The following is a 23,186-nucleotide window of genomic DNA, read 5'->3' on the forward strand; positions in this document are numbered from 1 at the left end:
CATTTGTGCAGCTTTGTGTTAAATTCCAAACAAATCAATTAAATGGAAAGCAGCTAATTAGAAGCGGGGAATATTTTATGGTATCACTGGATTTATAACGTGGCTCATGTCCAAAATCAAAAGTTCCACCAAAGGCCCATTCTCCAATAAATATTACTCGTGTGAAGATCTCGTAAAGATGCAAGTTACGTGATTTATTAAACACTGCTCACCTGCCGTTCCTGTAATAAGCAAGTAAAGTTAACAAAGATTTTACCACAGCAGTGACTTTCTTTATCATAATTAGTGTTGACTTTTTCAGGTTTCAAATAGTTGAAGCTGAGATGCAAAAATAATAATAAATAAATCTGTGTTTACACTTTGTTATTAGTAGAAAAGCTACACATCTGTAGGATCAAACCCCAGTTTCTAGTGGAGTATATCAGAAGACATTCCGCTATACCACGTGAGGGGAAGAAAGGAACGAAATAGTAATACTGATATATACATATATAATATGGATAGTGATAAAAAAAGGTTATGAATTGTTAATAGACATATACAACTGTCTTGCATACTAACTGTTCAGCATACTAAAGGTGTGTACGTCAGTAAAGCTGTTTATTCTATTACATACAAACATTTGTACAGTTTTTTCTTGAGTGTAAATATGAACATAACAGTAGATATTAAAATATACTTGTGCCTATACATCTCCCTATCTTACGTGCATTTTGAAACATGTCTGTCAGTAAACTACTGACTATATTTAGTGCTTGTTCATACACTTTACTAACTAATTATGATTTAAGGATATGAAATAACACATTCATTAAAGTTTTTTGGACAAAAAAACCAGCAACTCAAACAATAGATAATGTTTAAATATGATAGAATTTCAGATTATGCCTGCTTTCTATGTGGTATTACGTATTCGGTCTTGTTTAGTTTGTTGCTAAGCGCAAAGCTACATAATAGGTTGTCTGTGCTTTGCCTATCACGGGATGTACTTGGTGTTATATCCATAGGTTGTCGCCGGGTGCTTGTTACAACACCAAACGAAATAGTTGTACAAAGCACTACACAACGTTTTATTGTACTTCGTTACCCCTGTATTGGATTACTAACGAAGTGCACGAAGCACACCTACCGTGTTTCCAAGTGTGCATGGATGCATCATCTTTAATAAATAAAGCTCCATAACGTAGTCCATAGGTTTACTGTTCGCTTCTCAATAGAGTTAATTGTTCAGTGGGCACAGCGTAGAATCCTACCCATAGGTAGCAGTGTCGTCCCTGTTTATATTAGTAACAACATCGTCTCGTGTTTTATCACTGGTTGGTTACACGACAGTCGTTAGAATTAATCTTCTAAATACATTCTTTAATTCTGTGTTTCGCATTGTATAATTATACAACAAAACCCCTCTGAACGGTCTCTGATACAACATGTTTCGTTCAATTACATAATGATACATTTCAAATAAAATGACAACTAAGAAGTCCCAGCATTCAAATAAATATATATAAAAACAGATTAAATAATTAGGAAGTCAATTCTATTATTCGCTACCTTGATGAATAATAGGGAGTAACGTCCCCTAGCTTCTATTGCAGTTCACTTCCGGATAATATATACAATTTAGAACACTTGGAAACCGGATGTTACCTTTTCAAATCACATTGTACTGATTTGATATTCACAGATACGTTAACTTTACTTCGAGTCTTATATGACACAATAAACACGCCTGTGATTTAACTTCTGATGGCTGACAAACAGGTGAGGTTAATAAATTGTTTAAATTATAATAATTCCTACATTTCAAGATCAAGAGTTATTTTTTTTTTTTATTTTTATGTTCCATTGAGTGCAATTTGTCGGTTTTCTAAAGCATTTACATTCATTAAAATTTCCCTAATCAAAATATTTCTCCGCTATTAGATTAACACTACAAGCTTGTACATTTTACGTCAATAATACTAATAAAGATAGGGAGAATGTAATCACAATTAGAGTAAATCTATACGAAAGTCCTGTACATTTTACTTTAATAATACTTACAAACTTAAGAACGATGCATCAACAACAAAACTAAACCCATACGATAGTCCTGCAATTCGGCAGGGCCAGATGGTTAGGATTTTCGATTCACAATCAGCGGGCCACCGGTTAGAGACCCGTCCAACCAAACATGCTCGTCCTTTCAGCTGTGGATTCGTTATAATGTCAATCTCACAATTCGTTGGTTAGTGAGTAACCCAAGATATGACAGTGGGTTTAGATTACTAGCTGTCTTCCTTCTAGTCTTACACTGCTAAATTAGAGACGAATAGCGTAGATAGCCCTCGTACAGGTTTGCGAGAAATTCAAAACAAACAAAAACAAGCGTAATACAAAATATCTCTCTACAATGAGTGCCTAGGTAGACAATTCAGCGCCTGTCCTCTGAAAGTGGGTTTCTCGGGGTTCTCCCCACATCTAATTTCTTGGCACTCTTAAATGCTGTAATTCTAGCCATGGCTTTGGATTTCTGAATCCCAGTCACCAAGTAGTCCTGTTAAAAGGGCGACTACTGGGACATAGTTGTTCGAATACTATAGACATTCTTACGCCCATCAACTCCACATCATCAAAGCCGTCATCACCACCGAAGAAACTCTGCTTTGATCTTCTTTTCTACCTCTACATCTACCAAACATTCGCCAAATCCCTTGGTTAACAAACCATCAACAATCGCTCAAATTGTAATTACTAATCACCTATCTTTCAACAGCATTTACGCTTTATGGCGCGAAGGGGAATAACATTATCCTCGAACACCCCAGTTTTAGAAAGCGAAAAATCTCTCCTTCAAGAACTAAACACCTACCACGAATTTCTGTTTCTGTTTAACAGAATCAGGATTAGGGTAAAAAAGCTTTCATGAGATCCTTCAAAATGGCCCGTCATAACCATGTGGTTAGGGCTCTCGACGCGTAATCTGAGGGTTGCAGGTTCGAATTCCCGTCACATCAAACATGCTTACTCCTTTCAGCCGCGAGGGCTTTATTATGTGACGACAGTCAACCCACAACTTGTTGGTAAAAGAGTAGCCTAAAAGTTTGGCGAGAGACGATGACTAGCTGCCTTCTCTCTAGTCTTACACTGCTAAATTAGGGACAGCTAGTGCAAATAGCCCCTCTTGTAGTGTTGCGAAATTCAAAAAACAAATAAACAAACCATCTAAAAGTATTGGTATACGAAACCTCTTCTCTTAATCAGTTTTCCAAATGTCTTCTCCAGGGTCTCCATCGAGCCATGGACCTCTACTACTCGGTAGTCCTAAAAAGAGTCATGGCCATGTTAATATTATAGATATTTTAGCAGAACCGTGTACCCTTCAATGAAGATAACAATAGACTTAATGGTACCGTAGTGAACAAGTGTGGGTCAGATTTTTACCAAGTCTTGAGAAGGGTCCACTTTCCTGGGTCATTTAAAAGAAATAATACTCTTTTCATCCTGTTTGTCCCTAGTTTTCCATTTAACGATCAGCGAGCATAAAGTTAAATGTTTGGTATTCATTCTGTTCTCTGATTCTGTCATTGTTCAATACATTTATGCCCAATATTAGGCTAAGTAATCAAAGATAAAGATTAGAAAATAAATATAATAGCCTCCTACATACCCTAATTTTACAAACTTTATAGAAAATTAAATCATGTTTTGTTTTAGGTGGATCTTATTTAATCCCATGCTAAATGTTCACTTTGGCAAATGGATTAATAAAAGTGTGAAACAAATGAAAGAAACAACCTTTCGTCTATAGTGACCACACTTATCAGCAATTTAATACTACAAGAACAGTTTGTTGTTGTGTTTTTTGTTTATTTCCATTGGAATAGTCATTCATCCATGAAACTTATCATCCCAAACAATTTGTAACCATCTTTTGCTAATTCCTTTACATGTTTCTGATGAACTGTTTTAGAGAATACTGAGTCATGTTCAAGTTCCTTGAATTCATTTTTATATGTTTTATTTCTATCTTCCTATTTTCGGTTAAAACGAAAATTTTCTCTTCATTACTCAACTGTTATTTGCATGAAAAGTAACTTGTAACTAGAGCTAGAGTATATCTGGTGTTTTATCAGAACTGATTTGTCAACCACATTCATAGTGGCATTACGAAGAAGAAAGTGACGTTTAACTTGCAAAATAATATAGTGTTCTTGTTTTTAAGCATTCTCCAATCGTTAAGTTAGCGGCTCCATCATAAGTTTGTGCTCTTAATCGTGACTGTGGTAAATTGAGTCCAGTCAGTAACATCAAGTATGGTCGAGGATATCGTTTTAAAATTTTACATAATCTTACACTACGTTAAAGACGTACGTAGATTCTCAGATAGTGCTTGCAAGCTTCTTGCATGTATACCGTAGGCCTTCTGACTGATAATACTTACAAACCATCGCATAGATCGAAAAGCTTATAAGAACGCTGCCTATATGAAAGATGTACATTTCGGCTACTGAAAAATCCTACATCTAGGCCTAATTATGTAAACTCGATCGGTAAGAACACGAGAATCACAAGAACAAACAACACACAATTTGTGTAGGCCTGTAATGCAATAAAACAATTCAGCAGACCAAACTGTATGGGGTATGATTGTATACACAATATCCTCCACCCGCAATGAAGGGGATGTATCCCACCAGGATCTACAGCCTGAAATAATATATATAAGCAGATATTTCTCATAATAAATTCACACCATCCAGAACGAGTTAAAATGGAAACAATAATTTGAGAATTAAAGACAATAAATCGAAAATATTCCACTCAGAATGCCATTCAAACAGCGCAAAATGACTTTAATACATTACTACTGTGAAACTGATACCACCGAATATTACAGTGCCAGCGTTTCGAAACCACAGAAAACAATAACTCTGCAAACAACAGCAACAAACATACGCAAATATCCGCAATGAACATTCCTTTCAATAACAACGTAATCACAAACTGAGATTCGTAAAGTCATTAAACAGTATCAACTGACAACCAACATAACATAAAAAACAGATAAAAACATGAAACGCCACAGAAAACGCCGTGGAACAAACGTGTCACGCGAAAACTTCTGTTTATCAAATCTTTGTAATATATGTGGAGACGCATATATAAGAGAAGCTGGAAGTACTTTTACACACACGTGTCTCACAACACATCAGTATGTTACACACGTATGACCAACACAAACCACTTCAACAGAAACACTTGTTGTATAGACAGGGAACACAAAAAAATACAGAAAACCCATTTTAAATTTCTACCCTTACAAAATACGAAGGATTTTAAAAGAAAAAATATGGAAACTATACTTATTAAAGAATATAATCCGTAGATGAATAGAGACACTTGATGGCATATGTAACTAAACCACCATTCAAAAACAATACATTACACCGATTCACTTTACACCATTACTTTCAGATTAATACTTGCATACTGGGGAATATCACACAATCTCACAATTGTTTTAACCCTTAAGTATACTTTATATCCTTTCAAGTTACTTCTGTTCCTTAAGATCTTGTATTTTCTGTTTATGTGTTTTTAACTAATCATAAAATATATTGTAAATCTTTTATGTTTATATCTTATAAAATAGTCATATACGTAATATGTTAGTACAGCTGTATGGTTAGTGTTATAACTGTACTATAATATTAGAGTGTTAACAATTTAACGAATATTCTAATAATAAACGGTTGTGTATATTAACACTAACGAAACTGCAAAGGAAAAACGTCAGTTAAGATAAAAAATATTTAAAATATGTTTGTTTCTTTGTTTTTTAATTTCGCGCAGAGATACCCGATGGTTATTCGCGCTAGCCGTCCATCATTTTCTGTAGTGTATGACTAAAGAAAGTCCTCCGCTAATACACCGGTAAGTTTACGGATTTACAACGTTAAAATCATGGGTTCGATACCCTTCGGTAGACTCAGATGAGAGACCAATGTGGCTTTACGCTAAAGAAAACAACACACACACACAAGAGGGAAAGCAGCAATTCGTCTCCAACCACCGCCAACTGTTGGCTACTCTATTATCAACTAATATTGCAATTGATCGTCACATTATAACGACCCCACGACTAAAAGGGCGAGGATGTTTAGTGTATACGAGGATCAAGACATTTTCCAGCAAACATCACATTACAAACCACCCACACAATACTTATATTTGTCTCACACAACAGTTATTTTATACACTTTGTACAAACCAAAAAAAGGACTTGCAAAAGATAACAGTGCAGCAGTGACACGAGAAATCAAAACTCTTGACACATATAGATAAAACACAGGTTTAATAACAGAAATATGGTAGAGATATATCGAGGGCATATTTCCGAAACGATTTGTTTTGAAATTCGCACTAAGATTCATGACGGTTATCTGCTCTAGCCGTCTTTAATTTAGTATCACAGTCCACAATAACTCATGTGCTAGTCCTTTAACAATGAATATTGGGATTGATAGTCTCCTTATAAGTCCTCCATGACTCATAGGGAGAGCGTTTTTGGTGTGAAGGGAATTCGAAACCGCGACTCACGGATTACGAGTCGAATGTCTTAACCACCTGGTCATGCCGGGCCAAAATATCAGATCGTGAATTTTAATTGAAAAGCTTTGCCTACCTGACAACGAGGTAGAGAACAAAATGTTTATTCCCCAGGTGAGGCTCGAACTCACAACCCCGGCATATCCCACAAGTACTGTCTTATAAGTACCGTGCGCTATCCAATTGCGCCACTGGGGATATGATTGTAGTTGCAATAGAAACACTAGAATGCTTCACTATTTCCTATAAACCTTTACCTATTAGCCAAGTTAACGCTTAAACGACCCAACCCAGAAGGATACTTAACATTGTTAGACGTAGCCATAAAAATCCAATACAGACAATTACGAAGCTTTATACATAACAAAGATTCCTGGGGCGTAGAGTTTTTACACCTGATGGGAGTGGGGATGATTTTGCAACCACTTATGTGGACTGTTCAATTTGCAAATTGGTAATCTCTAATTACGAGGACCTGAAAGCTGTAAACATACAGTCACAGAGTAATCGTGTTGCCACGATACTTCAAGGTTTCCATGTAGGTTTGTGTAAGTGAGGTCTTTTGAACAGTTTTCAAAATGTTAACAGAATAAAGACAAATGTGTCACAAATTAGCTGCCACATGAATTTATTCCTGCACAGTATAAAAGATGGCCATTATACTTGACAAGGTTACTTATAACTTTCCTTGCATGAATTACGTTTTCAAATATTAATAAAATTAGTAATTACCCTTGATAAGTTTATATCTACCGAAAATGTTGTTTGATAAAAAATAATTAAAATGGCTTTGCGAACTCTTGAAAATCACACATCAATACAATGTAGCACATAATTATTCATTGGTCCTCTAGTCTACATGTTCCCAAACGTAGACCTCCTTTGTGATGATCTGTTTATGAATTCTTTCATAATCTCTTCTATATTTATCCTGGCACCTCATCTTTGTGAGTGTAACAAACTGCCACATGGTTGAGGCGGCACTGAGACATAGTTGACCTTAACCACGTCTTTAACCGTCTTAATGAGAAAAGCTGCGTTCACATTTGTAGCTAGATACTAGACATACAAGCAAAATTTTCTTGAGAAGAAACACTTCGTTTAACATCTGCTGGCTTGTTTCATGCATTTTACAGTAAGCATCTTTCGCACCTTTCAGAGATACTGCTTTTGAAGTTACTTTGAACATGAGCAACTGAAACTCCAGCCGTTGTGCAGAGATTTCTAAAGAAGTTTATAACCGAGTTGTCAATCTTGCCAGATTTGATCATGTTCTCAAGTGCCAGGTATTGCCTCATGTCATTGTTGTCTGCATTGAATGTAGTGGTCAGATGTTCTATGACTGCGTCTACAAATTCAATATATTGGCTTCTGCAGTAATCTTTAGCTGTTGCAGAATAGTGTGCTGAGCCATTACCTGTTATCCTTCTGGGGAGTCTGCGAATGCGTGGTATTTCAATAGGCACCAGATCAAGGGAAGTTACATTTTCTCAGCTTCATGAAATATCTTGTTGTAATTTTCTTCTGTTCGCAATACCCGCAATTGCTCAACTGTCATTGCAGAGGTTTCAATCATGTCAGATACTGTCGCTGATGGTGCTTGGAATGCACGGTTTAGTTCCTCTAATGCAGCTAATGAATGCTGAGTCAACAACAATCCTAAAACTGTCTTTCCTTTGTCAAATCTGTCCAGCAGACCTCGTGCTTTCACTGATACATCTGATTTTTCATTTGCTAATTCAGACAAAGAATCAACAAAGTCACTGTAGTGATCATTAGAACATGTAATTGCAGATAGGCGGCACAACCAGCGTGTTGAACAAAGTGGGCGGATGTATTTAACTGGACCATTGTGGCTGACTGACGATACAATATTTTCAAATATTGTCTTGTATTTTCCTGACTTCTGAAGCAAGACACCAAGTTCACGTACCCACTGGATAGAATCTCGAACACATTCACAACCTTCAACTGCATGTTGCATTATTAAATTAGCCTTGTGCTCCGCAGTGAAAAAACAAAGCTGACGGTTGTTTCTCTTTACTTTTGCCTGGTTCTCCACTGTACGCACCACTCATGTTAGCGGCTCCATCATACGTTAGTGCTCTTAATCCTGAAACTGGTAAATTGAGTCTAGTCAGTACATCAAGTATGGTCCAGGATATTGTTTCACCAGATGTAGTGGAAACACTGTATAAACCAAGAAATTTCTCGTGGACGTCAAGGAAGGTTGTCATCTACGTATCGTACGCATATTGCTTTCTATTCGGCACCTGTAACATCTTGAGTGCCATTAACCATTAATGCAAAGATTTTACTTTGCTGCACTTCGTGTGCTGTGTTCCTCAGCATTTGATGGCTGAACGTCTCCATTATTTCATTCCGAGCCTGGGGTGATGTGAATGTGCTTTTCTTTAACAAGTAGGTTCTTATTCTTCCAGGAGCTTCATTAACTGCAGGAAGTTCCTCCGTATCAGTATGTCCACGTAATGCTAAACCTTGACGCAGTAAGAAACGTAAACTCTGAATTTTTTCGCTAGACTTCTTTGCATTCTTCCTGCTGCTTCATTTTTCCATCATCTAGCTAGACAATCACTGGAGTTACATCAAGTAATCCTTCTGGAGATATAGCCAATCTGTGGGGAGAGGAGGATTGGTGTTCGTTGAATTTCTGTTTTGCATTTTTTCCAGTTGCAAAACCGGTGGATATGAAGGAATACTCCACTGGCTCTCCAATTTCTCTGTAAAAGACCTCTATTTTACGCCTTGGCACAATGAAAGCATATGACTTTTGAGTCTGATTGTCGAAGTGCAGCCATGGGAACTTATCAAACCACTTGCCCTAGAAGTTGGTATTTTGATATTTTGCTTTCTATCGTGGTATTAGATGTCCGTCTGGATGATATGAGCCCTGTTTTAAAATCGAAGCTCAACCTAAAGGGAGCGGAGGGGGGCGATGTAAGACGCGTCTGGATCCGAGCGGCCCGAACCTGTCGTTAACTGTACACTAAATATGCACTATGGTCAGCACCTTCGCCGGCTAAGAAGAGTAAGGCGTTCGACAACAAAACCGGTTAGACATGCATAAGAACAAATAGCGTAGGAAAACCGCACAATATGCACATAAGATTAACGCAGCTACAAGCTGCGATTCGCCTGCCAGATCTAAATAACAGGAGTTTTCGCTTGGGAGTAATATTTTCGAATTTCACGCTCTTCAATCTCTTGTGATGAAAATTTCACTTAATCTTACACTACGTACAAGACGTACGTAGATTCTGTGATAGTGCTTGCAAGCCTTGTATGTATACTTAGGCCTTTAACTGATACTTACGAACTATCGCTTAGATCGAAAAGCTTATAAGAACGCTTATATCAAAGCTGTACATTTCGGCTACTGAAAAATTCTACATCTAGGCCTAATTATGTAAATCGATTGGTAAGAACACGAGAATCACAAGAACAAACACACAATTTTAGGCCTGTAATGCAAAAAAAACAATTCAACAGACCAACTGTATGGGGATGATTGTATTACACGATATCCCCAACCTGAAATGAAGGGGATGTATCCCCAGGATCTACCGCCCTGAAAGAATATAATAAGCAGATATTTCTTCATAATAAATTACACCATCCAGAACGACTTAAAATGGAAACAATAATTTGAGAATTAAAGACAATAAATCGAAATTATTCACTAGAATGCCATTCAAACAGCGCAAATGATTTTAATACATTACTACTGTGAAACTGATACACCGAATATTACAGTGCCAGCGTTTTCGAAACCACAGAAAACAATAACTCTGCAACAACAGCAACAAACATACGCAAATATCCGCAATGAACATTCCTTTCAATAACAACGTAATCACAACCGAGATTCGTAAAGTCATTAAACAGGATCAACTGACAACCAACATAACATAAGAAACAGATAAAACATGAAACGCGAGAGAAAACGCCGTGGTGCAAACGTGTCACGCGAAAAACTTCGTTTATCAAATCTTTGTAATATATGTGGAGACGCATATATAAGAGAAGCTGGAAGTACTTTAGACACACGTGTCTCGCATCACATCAGTATGTCACACACGTATGACCAACACAAAACCACGTCAATACAGAAAACCCATTTTAAATTTCTACCTTACAAAATACGAAGGATTTTGAAAAGAAAAAAAATATGGAAACTATACTTATTAAAGAATATAATCCGTAGATGAATAGAGACACTTGATGGCATATGTAACTAAACCACCATTCGAAAACAATACATTACACTGATACACTTGACACAATTACTTTCAGATTAACACTTGCATACTGTGGAATATCACACAGTCTCACAATTCGTCTTTAACCCTTATTTATACTTTATATCCTTTCAATTTACTTCTGTGCCTTATGAACTTGTATTTTCTGTTTATGTGTTTTTAACTAATCATAAAATATATTGTAAATCTTTTTATGTTTATATCTTATAAAATAGTCATATACGTAATATGTTAGTACAGCTGTATGGTTAGTGTTATAACTGTACTATAATATTAGAGTGTTAACAATTTAACGAATATTCTAATAATAAACGGTTGTGTAAATTAACACTAACGAAACTGCAAAGGAAAACGTCAGTTAAGATAAAAAATATTTAAAATATGTTTGTTTGTTTGTTTTTGAATTTCGCGCAGAGCGACCCGAGGGTTATTTGCGCTAGCCGTCCATCATTTCGTAGTGTATAACTAAAGGGAAAGTCCTCCGCTAATACACCGGTAAGTTTACGGATTTACATCAACACAGTTAAAAAACACTTAAAATCACGGCTGTATTTTTTAGTAACAAAATAAACCCAAACGTAATAACATAAAGCATTTATTGAGCGTTTCGAAACCTTTAAACTTCCCTCTAGTGGTATAAAATAAATATGGTAATAATATTGTTAGTAATATAATACAATAATAATACAATTTGTAGTCGTTTTAGGAAGAAAAACATTATAATACAATTTTGACAAAACCTCTATTTTTTTTACTTCGCAGTAACTTAAACTAACGTATAGTTAACTTTCAAATTGCTCTTTCCAACAGTGGATAGCAGGAACTTCCTAGTTCTCGAAAGAAAATTCTTACGCTGGTCAATTGCAGTAATGAATTGTCAGCAGAGTCTTTTCTCTTCTAAATAATTAAGTTGTTCTTCAAGAATGTGGCAAATGTCTAATTTATTAAGTCGTCTTTGTTTCATATTTCTACGAAGCCTGGTCTTCAGCGTTATAAGAACACTGAAACTCTTCACAGTTTCAATCGAGAAGTAGGGAGAACTAACAGAATGTCCCTAAAAATGTTTGTAGCTTCAGTGTTGGAATTGAAGATTTATTTTTTGAGATGATCATGGCTAATTGCACATATAATGATTTGCTTGTCAACTCTGAGTTTTCGTCCCATAATATTGTCTGTCTCTCCAATGAGGTAAACGTACCCAATCTTTCAAGTGTATTTTCGACCTCCCCTGCTCAGAAACCTCTCTGAACTACATGTCTACAGTATATAGCAGTTTGTAATACTCCGAAAGAGATGTTGGTGCACGTGCAACAGCCTCACCAGTAAATCGATTGAGTAGTCTTTTCATATGTCATATTTGAATTCGACGTATATTAAAAGAGTAGATTAATCCAATTCTTTCTTCATATGCTTTTCTAAAGCTTTCCTTTGTTCTTTCTCCTTTAAGACTGGTGTTGACACACCCATTGCAGAAAGGTGTCCCAGCAATGGTTTGTGTTCTCTTTTAAGAAGTTGTTCAGGTTCCCAAATTCCTCCATCATTTCACTGGCTAGGACTAATCCTAGGACTGTTTCCCGCTTCTGAAGTATTTCCAGGACTCAATTTATTTTGTTTGCTGAATATGATGGCCTAGATGAAGCCATCTCATTGAAACTAAGTAACTTTGGCTCGTACTGGTTGAGCACTGACCAAATGGTTGGGGTATAAAGAGTCCACTTTGTAGAACAAAGCGATTTCAAAGTAGTGTAAAATTCAGTTTCAGATTTTGTTATTGTCTCACGAATCCAGACTCATAAACCCACTGCAAAGAATCCCTAATCACGTAAGATTCTGTACAAGTTGGCTGAGTAATGAGATTTACACAATAAAGGTCACAATGGACATGAAAGTCTAATGGCTTCTCTTTTCTGAGAAAATCTTGAAAAATTGGCAAAAAATTATATGCTTTGCAATATTTCTGCATTGTCCGTTAAACTCAGGATCTCATTTTGAATTTTAGGGAAGACATAATCCTAAATATACGTCAACCACATAAAGAGTTTAGGATCACCCTCTGACTCCAACAGTTGAATTAAATCCACTTCCGTTTCCTTATAACCTCTAAAAGCCAACGTTTAGTAGACAAATTGCTGTGATGCCAAAGCACTACAGAACTTTTTGCCCATAACAAACCTTTGGTTGAATGATGTAGAGTATTTTCAAGGTCATCTCTTTCCGACTTCCTGACTCTATGGTTTCTGTCTCAAATACCACTGAACTGGACAAACGTTATTGTTCTATTTCTTAATCATTAGGCTTCCTGCCTTCACATTCTGTGTAACATTGCTGCTTAAACCTGTCTGTTGTTGTACCTCCCACAATAAACATGACAGTAAAAAAGACCAAACTCAGGTACCACAGTAAACCCCATAACACATATCTAAAAGACTTTTAAAGTTGGAATTATTTATTCTTATATAAGAGTGTAAAACTCAATGAAATAATCATCATTAATAATACTACAGTTAAGAAGAAGAGTAAAAATACTATCATAGTGAAACATTTCTTGAAAATAGTTTTACAGACTTTGTTTGAAATAAGAATATTGCTTGTTTGTTTCTTTTGGAATTTCGCACAAAGCTACTCGAGGACACTTTACGCTAGCCGTCTCTAATTTAGCAGTGTAAGACTGGAGGGAAGGCAGCTAGTCATCACCACTTACCGCCAACTCTTTGACTACTCTTTTACCAACGAATAGTGGGATTGACCGTAACATTATAATGCCCTCACGGCTGAAAGAGCGAGCATGTTTGGCGCGACTGAATCGAACCCGCGACCCTCAGATTACGAGTCGCACGCCTCATATAATACAATGCTTTCACATGACAGATGAAGACACATTGTAAAACAAGAAATGGTAAGGAAAGAAGTTTTATTATTCTTGATGACGAAAAACCCACTTGAAATGGTAATGATCTGATATTCACGGGGGTGACTACAAGTTTACCTCATTAAAAACAATCCAATGAGCACTTACATCACATTGCTTTGCTTGTTAAAACGATTTATGTCCACCTTTCCTCTTTACTGTTTTTGATATTGTTGCTCAACTTCTGTCAGTCAAAACTTTCCAAGTTGGTTAAATCTTGGCCCACTTAACACTGATTTGTAGCCCAGTAAAATGGATTGATATATTTATAAACCAACCGTTTAGTTATGCATTTCTGCTTTCGTAACCTGTAACTTAAATATTAACAGAGTTTCCACGTAAAATCTCTTTAAGATTTAATAAAGTGAAAAAAAAATATTTAATTATATCGAGATCATTTATTAAAGAAGAAGAATTATATATGCAGCTAAGAAATTGAAAGAGCACAATAGCACCTGACCTTACTTCCTGGTGTACATAAACGAAAAAAATAAATAAATAAAAGGTCCTTTGAGGGTTGTAAAAGATATTAATGTAATACCTGTTCTTTTACAAAACAACCGCCTCGCCCCGGCATGGCAAGTGGTTAAGGCACTAGACTCCTAATCCGAGAGTCGCAAGTTCGAATCCCTATCACACCAAACATGCTCGTCCTTTCAGACGTGACGGTCAGTCCCACTATTCGTTGGTAAAATTGCAGCCTAAGAGTTGGTTGTGGGTGATGATGACTAGCTGCATTACCTCTAGTCTTACACTGTTAAATTATGGAGGGTTAACGCAAATAACCCTCGTGTAGCTTTGCGCGAAATTCAAAAACAAACAAAGCGAGCTAAACGAGTTCCTACCTCCCCAAAATCGAAAACAATGATCTGTCATTAATTCACTAACACACAGATTAGCATCTTGAATATTTACAGCATCTGTGAATGTAAGAGCTTGTTAACTGTTTAGTCTTAATAATAAAAAGAAATCACTACTTCCTTAAACTATTAATTTGTCCGAGTTCCTAGTTGCGCTACATTTCGACTCATCTTATTATTGTTCATCAAATATTCGTTCCACTTTGTTCAGAGTACACATAAATAATTTCAGATATAAGACATATCAAAGTTCATGAAAGATTCGTAAGTTTATTTAATTACATTCACATTAGTCACAAGCAAGAAAATTCTTCCTTTGTACAATGAATTGAACGACATGTTTTCCATAATAACTTACTAAATGCCAAACGTGTTAAGGCATGCAGTTTGTAATCTGAGGGTGGCGGGTTCGCATCCCCGTCGCACCAAACATGCTTGCCCTTTCAGCCGTGGGGGGGCTCAATCCCACTATTCTTTGTTAAAGGAGTAGCCCAAGAGTTGGCGGTGGATGGTGATGACTACCTGCCTTTCCTCTAGTTTTACACTGCAAAATTAGGGACGGCTTGCACAGATAACACTCGAGCAATAAAAAAAAAATACTAAATATATACCTTTCCACTTCTATTATCTTTTTCTTTTATGTCTCAATGATTAAAATCTTTAGTTGCTTTCCGACTGTAAACAAGTTCTAACCATAATGAATTGAGTGCAAATAAACTCAATCAAAATAAGAACAAAAGCTAACGCTGGATAACACTGTTATCTTTTAAAATATAGAAAATAAAAATACAAATATGTCTTTTAAAAACTATAATTCAGTTCCTACAGTAAATTTTCTAATGAGTTTTAAAAATGTCCTTAATTCTAATTCGTTGTTTTACATTATCAGTACGAACAACCACTTTTTACAATTTGAGCCTCTTGTCTACATATATATTATGTATGATTTAGAGAAGTGAAATCATTTTGTTTGTTTCAAGTTAAGCAAAAATACTACATAATGAGTTATTTGTGCTTTGCCCACCGGATGTATCGAAACCCGGTTTCTAGCACTGTAAGTCCGCGCACACATACAGCTCTGCCACTGAAGTGAAATAATGTACATAATTAATCTAACTTCACAGGAATTGAAAAAACAAACAGCTCGCTGGATACACGATTCTTTATTTCCTTTCCTTAGTCGCCAATGGACAACTGCCTATTTGTATTTCTAAACCCTTCGCATGTTGTGCCAAGACTTCGGCAGATGTAATGTTTCGTGAGTTTTCGTACGGTCAGAGTGCAGAATTCGTTTGTCATAACAAATGGTTTTACGCAAAAGTAATTGAGAGAAAAATATTTAACTCGAAAAACAGCATATCCCCATATTTCAAAAAGTGAGAAGATAATACGCCACGCTTCAAAATTGGTAAACATGTCCCTTCCCTGTAAATTACCATTGTGTATCTACTTACGTTTCTGACAAAAACTTTAATAAAGCTATCGGAAAAGTATTATATAGACTCTTAGCTTCTAGAAAACATAAATGAAACTATCTCGAAAAAGCCGTGAAGGGATTTCCCTAAAATGGGAGATTAAGAGACTTAGGAGCTTCCAGGTTTGACTGAACTGACTACTATGTTTAAGGAACTTTGAAATTAGAGCCCTCCATCCTGATGTCATGATGTTTGGTGATGTCTGAAAACTAGCTCCGTGAATTTAGATGCAAATTTAGACAGCCGTGGATAGGCGTTTTAAAATAAGCATCCGTATTTAAATTCCGAAAATTTTAATAATAATGAAGTCAGAAGGAAGCACAAGAGAGATAAAGCAACTGTCACATTGACTGTACAGGTTTACTGGAAAATTAACAGGAAAGTGTGAATGATTGCTCAAATTAAGGCGCGAAAACGTTTCTTGCACAGTTATTTTTTCCCATGAATTTGCAAGGAGCATTTGCAACTATAAAATATCCCACAATATGTAGAGTAGAACATAAATATATTGTAAAAAGTAAGTAAAGTATAAAACACTTTTAGATAAGCAACTGATTTGATAATGAGTGCTATGTGACTTCAAGTCAACCTCTGTCACCCCAAAGACACAGAAGTGAGTATATGATAATGCTTTGACATTACTACACCTGATTAAAACCAATCCTTAACGTTAACCATATAGCGGAATATTTATAAAAGAAAAGTAATTGAGTTTATTCGATAATTGGAAGCGAGGTATTAGAAACAAGTTAAAACCTTATAATGCTACATCACACTGGTTAAAGCCCAATTTCGTTAATTTAAAATAGCCGCATAAAGCTTTCAGAAGATTTTATTTGTTTGGAACTTCGCGCAAAGCTAAACGATGGCTATCTGTACTAGCACCCCTAATTTAGCAGCATAAGACTAGAGAAAAGGCACCTAGTCATCACCACCCACCGACAACTCTTGGAATAGTCTTTTAACAACGAATAGCGGGATTAATCGTCACATTGTAATACACCTACAGATGAAAAGGCAAACATACTTGGTGTGACGGATATTCGAAACCTTCGACCCTTACGTTATGAGTCTAGCGCCCTAACCACCTGGCCATGCGTGGATCGTTTAGAAGATAAGAAAACGTAAAGTGTTAAATTAACTCGTGAATCTTTGCACCTCATAATGATAAGATTGAAAGGAACTCAAATCAAAAGGAAGAAGAAACAGTAAAAAGAAAAATTTCACAATCAATTATGAAATTGAACTTTCTTTTATAAATTTACAACATCTTTATGATTTTCAATTTATCATTTATTCTTCATTTTCACCCCGTAATACGAGGCTTATTATTATACTTATGTAGATTCTGATTAAAAAAAGCTTTAGTCAATTTTAGTATTGTATTAATATTCGTTAATATATATATAGCTTAACGTAGATCTTGAATTCTAAAAAAGAAGTTAGCATGGGGTCCTAAAATCTATTCACAAATACATGTACTCACAATGAGGTACTTGACAGACAGAGCAAATTCAAGCACCAACTTACATTATTGTAAGTTTCGTTTGAAATTCGCATTTGACTCATTAAAATGCACTTTACCTACCCATCAACAAGATATTCAGTTAAAATCGATAGCTTTTTTTAATATCCTTTCTTTATATTCTTATATAAAACCAAAGTAATTAAATACATAGAACATTTTTGTTATATAATTAACTGTAACTGCCCTTAGATTTTGTTAAATTAAATATAAAGAAATCTAGCTGCACAATTACAAAGAAAATAGCGTCTATAAATGTATGTATACATAATAATACAACATAAAGGTGTGCATTGCTACTTTGAACGTTGTCATCAAAATGCCCTCCGCTAGTACAGCGGTATGTATCCGGATTTACAACGCTAAAATCAGATAGACCTTTGTTGGCTGCTATACGAAAACACACACACACAGACATCAAAATGTGTAATATTAAAATATAATTTTTATTTAAATATGTATTTATATTTGTCATTAAATATTGAAACACTAAATTTCGATGTGGTTTTAATTTAAAACATCTTTGTTGTTTTATGGTTGCAAATTACTTTGAGCTAGAACGACATAACAGGGAAAATGTTTACAAAAACCAAACAAACAGTAGTTTCCATCTGCGAGAACAAAAGAGAAGGTATTATCCTTACGTTCATTCTTATAGCTACAGATGGCAGCACAATACACTAAATGTACACTTATTACCGGTACCTTTATTTTGCGCGTTTAAAATAGAGAGCATAAGCATCATGGGCTTAATAATTGAGTAATTCATTATATGCATGAGTATTATTCAGTGACTTTTTATAAATAAAAAATTGTCTTTTTTTTATTAATCCAAAACAATCTAACATGCCTATTTGTTCTTGAGTGATGTATCTCAAGACGACTGGTATGGGTATTAAAACTTATTAAAATAAAGCAGAGAACAACGTTTCAACCTTCTTTGGGTTATCTTCAGGTTAACGGATGTTCTTTACTGAGTTTGTCTTAAGCACCTTGAGCGACACTGTCTTGCTTGAGGAGTTAGATTTTTATTATATCATAACTGATTCAACGAAAAAGCCACAGTTGATATTCTATAATAATCTGCTTGATAGATATTAAACATAATCTTATAACAGAGAATTGTCTTACTTTCTGAAAATTCATTATTTTGACAGGTAAACTTACAAGCATCGCTCAGTTAAGCTTGCTAATAAAGTTGATTTGGTCGAGAATATATGGATAACTACTTTTAAAACTGACTAAGTTTCTTAGTGTGTGAAATAAGGATACCGGACGAAATGAGCAAAATCTTTATTTCTACACTAAAACAGAAAGAAAAAAATGTGCAAATTTGCACGGACAAAGTCACTGTCGGTGTTTCTACTAGGTTGTGTTTAGTCCTACAACTTTCATTCGAATGAGTTTGGTCTGCCTAGGGTCAAAATACCGTGAACTCCAAATAACGCACTTCAATTGTACAAGTAGACTTGATTTCTCTCTCCAGTTGATAGTGTTACCTTACAACCATAATTCTCATAACATTAGTTGGCTATAACATAAAGGCATTGTAAATTTAGTTAGCAAAGGGTATTGCAGTCGTATATCCATCGAACACAGACACTATTTTCTTATAGTACCTTATCAGCCAGAATAGACATTATCTACCATAAGAAAGAACTAAATGAAGTAACTAGTATAAGACAATCTCAGTAACCTTCTGGGCCACATTCTAACACTAACTTTGCATAGGAAATAAATATACGAGGTGTTTAAAAATTTCTATAATAATTACAAGCAGATAAAAGCATGTTTACAGAAATATTTAGCACGTGAACAATATTATTTTAAGGACTTCAATCTTTGTATTAGGTTTTAGTTAGAAATATGTTGATAGGATCAGCATGAGTCATCTGAAACTTTGTGTCAGAATTAAACAAACAAAGTAGGAAAATTCAATAAAAAATACAGTCCAAATGTTATTAACGTTTCTGCTATTTTATGATAACGCAAATTTAGCGATATTTGTAGTTTTTAGATGATTGCTATAATAACTAAAAGGTGTTACCGACGATAAGCACTTGTTGTAAACTGAAAAGTATCTCAACTTATACAAATGATTATTTATATCGCCTTCAAATTTATAACATAGTAAATTTCAAGAGCAACATATTTGTAGGCTTAATTACCGATACACTTAATAATAAAATAAAATGGGCAAAATAACCAAGATCAAAACATTTTAAAGCCATATTGTTGTAACAGGCATTAAAATACATGTTGAAATTTATTGTAATAAATTTTATATTTAAGGGAAGGTTGCGCATGCCGTCTTTAATTCTGAACTACCAATTAAATGGCCCCCCAGTGGCACAATGGTATGTTTGTGGACTCACAACGCTAGAAGCTGGGTTTCGATACCCGAGACGGCTAGAGCACAGATAGCCCATTTGTACAGTTTTGTGTTTAATTCCAAATAAATCAATTAAATGGAAAGCAGCTAATTAGAAGCGGGGAATATTTTATGGTATCACTCGGATTTATAACGTGGCTCATGTCCAAAATCAAAAGTTCCACCAAAGGCCCATTCTCAAATAAATATTACTCGTGTGAAGATCTCGTAAAGATGCAAGTTACCGTGATTTATTAAACACTGCTCACCTGCCGTTCCTGTAACAAGCAAGTAAAGTTAACAAAGATTTTAGCAGTTACTTTCTTTATCATAATTAGTGTTGACTTTCCCAGGTTTCAAATAGTTGAAGCTGAGATGCAAAAAGAATAATAAATAAATCTGTGTTTACACTTTGTTATTAGTAGAAAAGCTACACATCTGGAGGATCAAACCTCAGTTTCTAGTGGAGTGTATCTGAAGACATTCCGCTGTGCCACGTGAGGGGAAAAAGGAACCAAATAGTAATACTGATATATACATATATAATATGGATAGTGATAAAAAAAGGTTATGAATTGTTAATAGACATATACAACTGTCTTGCATACTAACTGTTCAGCATACTAAAGGTGTGTACGTCAGTAAAGCTGTTTATTCTATTACATACAAACATTTGTACAGTTTTTTCTTGAGTGTAAATATGAACATAACAGTAGATATTAAAATATACTTGTGCCTATACATCTCCCCATCTCACGTGCATTTTGAAACATCTCTGTCAGTAAACTACTGACTATATTTAGTGCTTGTTCATACACTTTACTAACTAATTATGATTTAAGGATATGAAATAACACATTCATTAAAGTTTTTTGGACAAAAAAAAAACAGCAACTCAAACAATGGATAATGTTTAAATATGATAGAATTTCAGATTATGCCTGCTTTCTTTGTGGTATTACGTATTCGGTCTTGTTTAGTTTGTTGCTAAGCGCAAAGCTACATAATAGGTTGTGTGTGCTTTGCCTATCACGGTATGTACTTGGTGTTATATCCATAGGTTGTCGCCGGGTGCTTGTTACAACACCAAACGAAATAGTTGTACAAAGCACTACACAACGTTTTATTGTACTTCGTTACACCTGTATTGGATTACTAACGAAATGCACGAAGCACACCTACCGTGTTTCCAAGTGTGCATGGATGCATCATCTTTTATAAATAAAGCTCCATAACGTAGTCCATAGGTTTACTGTTCGCTTCTCAATGTTATTAATTGTTCAGTGGGCACAGCGTAGAATTTACCCATAGGTAGCAGTGGCGTCCCTGTTAATATTAGTAACAACATCGTCTCGTGTTTTATCACTGGTTGATTACACGACAGTCGTTAGAATTAATCTTCTAAATACATTCTTTAATTCTGTGTTTCGCATTGTATAATTATACAACAAAAACCCCCTCTGAACGGTCTCTGATACAACATGTTTCGTTCAATTACATAATGATACATTTCAAACAAAATTACAACTAAGAAGTCCCAGCATTCAAATAAATATATATAAAAACAGATTAAATAATTAGGAAGTCAATTCTATTATTCGCTACCTTGATGAATAATAGGGAGTAACGTCCCCTAGCTTCTATTGCAGTTCACTTCCGGATAATATATACAATTTAGAACACTTGGAAACCGTATGTTACCTTTTCAAATAACATTGTACTGATTTGATATTCACAGATACGTTAATTTTACTTCGAGTCTTATATGACACAATAAACACGCCTGTGATTTAACTTCTGATGGCTGACAAACAGGTGAGGTTAATAAAGGACAAATTGCTTAAATTATAATAATTCCTACATTTCAAGATCACGAGTTTTTTTTTTTTTATTTTTATGTTCCATTGAGTGCAATTTGTCGGTTTTGTAAAGCATTTACATTCATTAAAATTTCCCTAATCAAAATATTTCTCCGCTATTAGATTAACACTACAAGCTTGTACATTTTACGTCAATAATACTGATAAAGATAAGGAGAATGTAATCACAATTAGAGTAAATCTATACGAAAGTCCTGTACATTTTACTTTAATAATACTTACAAACTTTAGAACGATGCATCAACAACAAAACTAAACCCATACGATAGTCCTGCAATTCGGCAGGGCCAGATGGTTAGGATTTTCGATTCACAATCAGCGGGCCACCGGTTAGAGACCCGTCCAACCAAACATGCTCGTCCTTTCAGCTGTGGATTCGTTATAATGTCAATCTCACAATTCGTTGGTTAGTGAGTAACCCAAGATATGACAGTGGGTTTAGATGACTAACTGTCTTCCTTCTTGTCTTACACTGCTAAATTAGAAACGAATAGCGTAGATCGCCCTAGTATAGGTTTGCGCGAAATTCAAAACAAACAAAAACAAGCGTTATACAAAATATCTCTCTACAATGAATGCCTAGCCTCGAAAGACATCTACGTACACTCAACAGACATTGCTAATCAATTTATGACGCTTCCTTTTCATTTCTGGGCACAGGACAGGTAGACAATTCAGCGCCTGTCCTCTGAAAGTGGGTTTTCTCGGGGTTCTCCCCCACATCTAATTTCCTGGCACTCTTAAATGCTGTGATTCTAGCCATGCCATTGGAATTATGAATCCCAGTCACCAAGTAGTCCTGTTAAAAGGGCGACTACTGGGACATATTTGTTAGAATACTATAGACATTCTTACTCCCATCAACTCCACATCATCAAAGCCGTCATAACCACCGAAGAAACTTGCTTTGATCTTCTCTCTACCTCTTCATCTACCAAACATTCGCCAAATCCCTTGGTTAACAACCATCAACAATCGCTCAAATTGTAATTACTATTCCCCTATCTTTTCACAGCATTTACGCCAGCGGCGCGAAGGGGAATAACATTATCCTCGAACACCCCAGTTTTAAAAAGCGAAAAATCTCTCCTTCAAGAACTAAACACCTACCACGAATTTTTGTTTTTGTTTAATAGAATCAGGAACAGTAAAAAGCTTTCATGAAATCCTTCAAAATGGCCCGGCATAACTATGTGGTTAGGGCGCTCGACGGGTAATCTGAGAGTTGCAGGTTCGAATTCCCGTCACATCAAACATGCTTACCCTTTCAGGTGGCGAGGGCTTTATTATGTGACG

General features: G+C 35.4%; 1 non-coding gene across 1 annotated transcript; it reads right to left on the reverse strand.

Moving 5' to 3' along the window:
• Positions 1-6,697: 6,697 nt before the first annotated feature.
• Positions 6,698-6,789, reverse strand: TRNAI-UAU (transfer RNA isoleucine (anticodon UAU)). Its single transcript is given in 2 exon segments — positions 6,698-6,733; positions 6,752-6,789. It is a non-coding gene; the product is annotated as a tRNA-Ile (tRNA).
• Between the last annotated feature and the right edge of the window lie 16,397 nt (positions 6,790-23,186).

This window comes from Tachypleus tridentatus, chromosome 2, assembly GCF_004210375.1.
Source record: "Tachypleus tridentatus isolate NWPU-2018 chromosome 2, ASM421037v1, whole genome shotgun sequence".
In the NCBI taxonomy this organism is placed as follows: domain Eukaryota; kingdom Metazoa; phylum Arthropoda; class Merostomata; order Xiphosura; family Limulidae; genus Tachypleus; species Tachypleus tridentatus.